This window comes from Strongylocentrotus purpuratus, unplaced genomic scaffold, assembly GCF_000002235.5.
Source record: "Strongylocentrotus purpuratus isolate Spur 01 unplaced genomic scaffold, Spur_5.0 spur5_scaffold_14, whole genome shotgun sequence".
Classification (NCBI taxonomy): domain Eukaryota; kingdom Metazoa; phylum Echinodermata; class Echinoidea; order Camarodonta; family Strongylocentrotidae; genus Strongylocentrotus; species Strongylocentrotus purpuratus.
In genome coordinates this window covers 21,595,399-21,603,027 of record NW_022145599.1, presented here as the reverse complement: position 1 = coordinate 21,603,027, position 7,629 = coordinate 21,595,399, and positions in this window count along the sequence as shown.

Genomic DNA, 7,629 nt, shown 5'->3' with positions numbered 1-7,629 from the left:
GTAATAGTGAGTTTGTTTAAATATTGAAAATATGATATTAGAGAAATATCCCTCTCTTTACTCACATGATTATAGAGTGGGATTATAGAAAGTCGCCACATGGTCAGTGTAAAGCAGTGTTTTATTTTTTTGTAGATCTGTAAAGGTATGTAAATTGGCAATGAGAATGTTTGCAATTGTCCATGGCATAATTAACGGCAAGAAATTGTGTTTAATAGTGTGTTATTTTCTGAATTTCAGACAGAGGTACAATATGCACAGTGATGATATTATGTGTACAGTAATACTAGTTTGTGATATATTACTTCTTTTTTTTTAAGACAAAAAAATGAAATATGATAAAGTGGGTTCGATTTAATGCTGAATTTACAAATGTGCAAGTGTGTATCAGTGTATCCCTGCTCTTTTTGTGATGCTACTTTTTGTAAATACTAAACAAATAGTAGATACCAGTACGTATAACTCAAACTCTATAATTATGTAATTATACCCATGTGAAAGCATATAGAATTGAAGTTAGCTAGGGGCCTGTTTAAAAGTCCCAATTTTCAAAAATGTCTTTTCAAAAGTGATATATTGATAATAAACATGTACTCATGGATTCACTGCCTTCTTTAAACAGATCGGGTATTAGTAGCATAGGATATCCAAGATGCATCTTGCAAATACTTGCAAAGCAAATACCAAAGACATGATGGCACATAATCACAAGGCATGCATGTAGTGTCTATGTCCAATACATATCTAGGGTTTTACTTTGATGATTTGATGATCTTTATCTAGGGAAGATTCTTTTATCCAAGTCAGATGTACAGCTGGGAATGGGGATGTCAATTAAGTAGGCCTGAAGGTACACTACTGCAATTAAACCCATTTTGTGTCTATGTGCCATCAGAGATTTAATTAACCCGGAAAATACAATCTGAAATTGTCTTACTCTAAAAAGAGAGGTATTCTATGCAATTTTGATTCTTTTTTTAAATAATTTTGTTAACCAAAATATGCACACATTAATGTCTGAAACAGAATTTCCGGCTTTGGTTATTGGAAAAGCAAGTCGAATTACCGGTAATGAAATTGTATGCATTGGGTTAAGTGATGCTTTGTAAAAATTATAAATGAAAGTGGTTGTATTGGGCATAATTCAATCTAAATATGCTTGAAAATATCTTAGTAGAATCTTCATATGCTCGAAAGTCTCTTACTAGAAATTGCTGATGTACTATAGTGCTTTTGTGATTATGTAAATAATGTAATTTAATTTTGTTATAACATGCTTTCCTTGAAAATCAAACATCTTTTAAGCCTGTTTAAAATGTCTAGGAGAGTAGAAAATTTGAAGCAACAAAAGTGAAATGTTATCACCTTGAATTATGTGACTCATTTATTTTGAAATGAGTTACATTGTAAATCTGATTACCACTGATTAACAATGCATTGTTGTTATCTTACGCTTAGAAAATAACTTCCTTTCAAATGTAGATAAGTTTGGTAGGTGATCTTATAGTTATACAGTAGGTTTGCGGTTGCACCATGTGTGAGAGAGAGAGAGGGAGAGAGGTTTGAGGAGTCCTGATCTTATAGTTGCTCCAGTAACCTGTGCTCATGGCTTGATTTCATTAATTGAATGATATGGTCAGGGTTCCCGGTTGTGATATATGGTGATATGGTTCTTAAGTTGAATTTAGGGTTATGGTTAAGTGTAGGGTAGGGTCAAACTTGCTGTAAAAATTAGTAATTTAATTAGTGTAGGAAATCACTGCAGATCTAGTGTTGCTACATGTTTGCTTTATTATGTGCTTGATCAAGTTATCTCTTACATTTATGTTCAGCAGTATAATCAGTTGTAGATTAAGCTAACAAAAATGCTAAATCGTGTGGAGCCAGTAGGGCATTAACTCCATTCAGTTTACATTCTGTTTTCTTTAGTAGACTCAAGTAGCCCTACTACAGGTGATTCATCATGAAAGTATATATTTGTTTTTTTAGATAAGCTTTTGATGGCGAAACTGAGAAAACTGAAATATCAGGCAGTACATGTCAGTTTAAAAGAAGATTTGTAGCTATACATGTGTGATAACTCTGTGACGGCTTTGAGTCTTTCTGCAATATAACACTCTGTCATTAATTCATTGAATATGAAGCTAGAGGTAGTTCGGTCTGGTAAAATGAAATTGTATTCAATAACAATTCAAACCGCCATTTCCAAACCTGCAATTTTCAAGACAAAACCTTTGTATTTTTTAAAGAAATCATGTGTATGAAAAGATGATAAAATGTGAGTGTATTTCATTATTATTTTTTTTGTATTTTGTATATTTTCAGTATGTACAAATTTGTTCCACCATCATGGTAAAAAAGGGGGAATTACTATGTACATATCTACACAGAGTGTGTGAATAATGAACGTTGCAATCTACTGTTTCATGCTTGTGTCATGTACGATACAGTTTCCAGTATATATAACCCTACATGTCAGTACAGTACAGTATAGCACAGTACATTACAATGCAACCATATAATGTACTTGCTGGACTATGGAACATTTTGAAATAAGCTGTTATAAGTTATTATCAATAATTGTAAAGTTATCAATGTATTATGTCACCCATGATTATGATTTGGGCTGAATTGAACAAAGGCACTATATGCCAGTTATTTACCAGTACTTATACTAAATAGATATCTATCGCAGCTAGTAAAATCATCCCTTTTTTGTACATCATACAATATCAATTAATCAATTCAAGAAGTGTTTTTCTTTCCATTGGGAGAAGCATGAATGTAGCTTTTCCATAATAAGAATTTAATTTTGTTTTGTTTCCTATACAATATATAATTGGAGAGAAAAAAAAAGGGCTGATGCCAATTGCAACTTATTTGCTCTAAAATGAAAGGCCAAGTATCTCCTAGGAACAGGTCATTTGTGATCACCTTTGTCATTCTTGCAATTTCCTCCTAATTACATCAAATTCAGAGTACATATATAGTACATGGATAAATAAAATCCCAATGATTTACAGTGAGTATCAGACAATTTATACCAAAAAAGTACTTTTGCGCAAAGAGGAAGATACATTGATTTTTCAGATCGGCCCAAAACCCTTCATACAAATAATAATATTCCATGTATTACCCATACTATTTTGATGTATACATGCATTATGTGAAATGAAATTATAGAGATCTTCTTCATCTGATAAAAACATGATAAAAAAGTTTCAAGGAATTGTTTAATTGAAAAAGAGGCAACTCAACTCCAGCATCTATTTTATTTGTAATTTATATTCTCCTTCCCATCCTGCCTTTAATTGTGTCAAAGAAAACAAAATAGTAAAAAAATATTTCTCTCACCATCAATAGATACAATGTAGCTGTGCAATGAGGAGATAGATATGCATATTCTGTATGTGTATATTTTAGGGTGAATTTTGTGTATATATCGCTTGCACCTGCACTTACCGCGTATTGGCAGTAAAAACTTTTCATATCATTATGTAGTGTAGCTTTAAACAGAACTCATGTTTGCTATAAAGTCAAAGTACTAACATTTTCATTTGTGATGTATTTAACAAATTGTTTGCTACAGGGGTTATTTCCCATTGCCATGTTTTGTAGATCACATAATTTGAATTGAAGAAAAATGAGATTAATAAAAGAAATAAAAGAAATGAAAGGCAATACATGCCATGATACATTCCACTACATTAACTGGCATTTTCTCCACAATTGACTCAATTTGTTCTGATTTGTTTTTAATATCTTGTGTTGTATTCTTATTATAACTTAATTTAATAAGTGATATTCTGCTTTTCATCCTTTACATGTAGATCTCATATTTTTTATGTCATATTGCTACATAATTTGGTAGCAGCAGTCTACAGTTGTATGTGTATTCGCTATCTGTTAAAGTCTTAAATGATCTATGTGTGGAATATCCCAACTTTTTCATGCAACTTAAACAAAATTAGTGTCCATTTGTATTCAACTCCTGCAGCCCACCTAAAAATAATGAGAGCCTTGCAAATAGCTTCCTTTTTTTTCTTTCTATGTAACAAAATTTGGCAATGGGATCCCTCCCACATCTGTGCTCTTTTAATGTAGGCTGTTTGTAATCAAATTTGATACCTGTAGAGTATATTTTTTAATAAGCACCCGTTACAAATTATTTCATTCATCTGTTATGAATAATTGTATTTCAAAAGTCAGAACATGAGGTGCATACAATATGTGTTTTTAGGTCAGGCAAGCAATGTTTGTCTGACCTAGCGACAACCCCATGTATGCAGTTTCCTTTCTGAGTATTGAGATTCAATAATACAAATGTATACATAACCGGTGAGTGCAATAGCTTGTCGCAAGGTTAACATCAAAATTTGAATATGTTTTGAAAATGGTCTAATAATGTAATAGGTGTATGTATGTTGAATCATGTTCAGTGATTAATTCCACATGTTGAAATTTAATTATGATTGTTGTAAATTGTTTTTGTTGAGTGCATAGCATTATTTTTTCCTTTTTTCCTTCAGATGGTGAAATAAAATTCAAATCAGAATTGTGAAAATTAATCATCTATCCTTGTGTGCCAAATTGTATTACATTTATATAGTGTGTTTGTAGCCAGAAGGGTATTATCTCATATATTTAAAAAAGAATTGATCCCTTTTTGCCTCTGAACGGTTCAGAGCCAATAGGGCATTAATTCTTAACTTAATTCAATATTAAGTACAGTGTATTCATTTCACAATTAATATTTACAAGTCCAGATAGTTCATATTTCATCATATTTGATAATTCATTTCTTGTACATTTATATTCTATAGACATGGTTAGTAATATATTTAAATGTATGCAGATCATCTCTTATGAAAAGAGTTAATTTTGCATACATTGGTTGTTGCTATGTCAGCAATGCATCTAACAAGATTTTGGTTTTCATTAAGCACAAAAATATATGCATAAAATTAGTAAACAGGTCTAATTTTCTTTCTAATCCTCCATTCTCTTGCTCTCTCTCTCTCTTTCCTCTCTCTCTATCTCCTTCTTCCTCTCTTCTCTCCTTCCTCTCTTCTCTCCTCCCTCTCATTTCTTTCTTTCTCTTCTCTCTACCTCTCCCTTCCTCCGTTGCCCCCCCCCCCTCCCCTCCCCCCTTCGGTAAAATTCAGAGAGGCCTAGAAAGAATGCAAAATATATAATGTCTTTTAAAATGTTTTAATGTCACATTTAACATGTTTGTATAACAACAAATTATTTGAAAAAAATATTTCACATGGATGACACAATAACTACATCAGATTTATGAAATGAATCATTTTATATTCATATCTTGTAGTTAGTTTTATGCCTTGAAGGTGTTCTATTACAAAATGTTAATGCCATGCCATTGAAGGCACTTATTTATGAAATTCTTCAAGCCAATTATACGTTTACTGCTGGGATAAAAGCAGAAAAAGAATGTAGCTGATACGCAATGCGCCAGTTTAATAATTTAATCAAATTTAATGCATACATTTTTGTTATAGTACCTCCTTATGAACTATTACCATTTACATGTTACACATAATTGTATTTCGGTAGTCAGAATGCAAATTATATATCATGTGTCTGTAGGTCTGGCAAGTCATGTTTGCCTGACCTAGCAACAACTTCTGTAGGCAGTTTGCATTCTTACAATTGAGATACAATAATACATATCGGATGATTATAATAGATCATCACTAGGTAAACATGTATAACGGGGTTTCTCAAAGTCCTGTCTTCATCTGGACCTAGGGCATGTCAGTCTGGACCGCCTGGGGGGGGGGGGGGGGGGGGGGGGGGGGGGGGGGGGGGGGGGGGCTCTGCTTTTTTTATTTTTTATTGTAACAATTCCCCTTAGATCAGATATAGACCTAAAACAATCCTCATTTTCTTCAGTATATAACTTACAAGTGGCATTACTGTAAATTTTAGAAGTAGCTTTCCAGCAAATTAATAGTAACGCTAGTTGTTCCAAGCTCCTGGATTGTTCTACCTCTTAGCTTTAATGGAAATATCCCACCTGGACCGTCAAGGAAAAAGTTTGAGAACCCCGGGCATATTAGGGCATTTTCCTAATGTAACCAAATTTAATGCATACGTCTTTGTGAAGTGCCTCTTGATATCATTTAGTTTATTCACTGATACAAATAATTGTATTTCAACAGTCAGAATGCAAACTGCATACATTCCTTGTTGCAAGGTAGGACAGACATTATGGCTTGACCTACCTACAATTGCAACTAGTGCTGTAACATCACGGATATCTCCAATTCCGTTTAACCGCCTGTCAAAACCGGACGGTTTTCGGTTAAACGATTTATTAAAAAAAAAAAAAAAAAAAAAAAAAAAAAAAAAAAATTTGGCCTTGTGAAAAAGCAGGAAAGTGATTTAACTGAAGGCGCCGATATGTGCTCGTGAACTAGTCACAAATAATAGCAACAATGTCATTTTAGAATAATGTGTAAGATCATTAAAGTAAATTAAAAACAGAGGACCTAGGATAGAACCTTGTGGTACACCATGTGTTAAACTTGGTTGAGATCTATTACAAAGATTATTTTCAAACCAAGATGACAGACAAATTGGAGTGTTGTTCTAGTTTCCAAGTGGTAAGTCATCACACCGATTACTGAGCTGGGAGACATTGCCAGGCATAGTGCCAGGTGGAGGGGCTTAAATCGAAACTTAAAAAAAAAAAAAAAAAAAAAAAAAAAAAAAAAAAAAAAAAAAATTATTAAAAAAAAAAAAAAAAAAAAAAAAAACGGGAAAACGAAACCGTCCAATTGAAAACGGAATCCGCCATGGGCGGTCGGATACCGGACGGTTAAACGTTTGACTACAGCACTAATTGCAACAATACCAAAAATATGCAGTTTGCAATTAGACAACTGAAATACAATGGTTCGTAACAGGTGAATGAAAGACGTGTGGATTAAATTTGGTTGCATTATGAAAATGGCCATTAGCACATGGCTAATATATGTCAAAAAGTCCAAAACTACAAAAGGCACCTTGCAAAGAAAAGTACAAGTTCTCTGTCTCAAATACAACCCTCTACATCCAACCATACCTAGATACATGTACATCTGACATAAGTTTGATAGAAATGTACTAGCAGCGACAAAAAGCTTTGAACTTCTAGAATTTTTCTGGAGATCATTATACAAAAGAAAAAAATTGAATTGGTACATTGTAATACATTGGCAAGAAATTCATCTAAAATATCTCTGCATAAATAATAATAATAAATGTAGCATTTTATCTGTTCTTTCATCTTTAAGAATTTCCAACAAAGTAAAAATGAATTTTGTAATAGATGTGATGCAATGCAAAGACCCAATATGACATATTTTGTCTTCTTCAATATATATTACAATGCCATAGATTCTTCACAACTTTTTTTTATATAACCAATTTTAGAATATGGCAGGGATTTCATACATATAAATATTTTGATATATTTTAAATACACACTACCCTAAAAAAAAAAAAAAAAAATTAAATTTGGACCACCTTGTGAGATTTTGTATATAGAATGTAGCTGTGTTTTTTTTCAATATATCCCGCCTGAGAAAAATTTTAAATTCATCGACATTATGTAAGGAATTC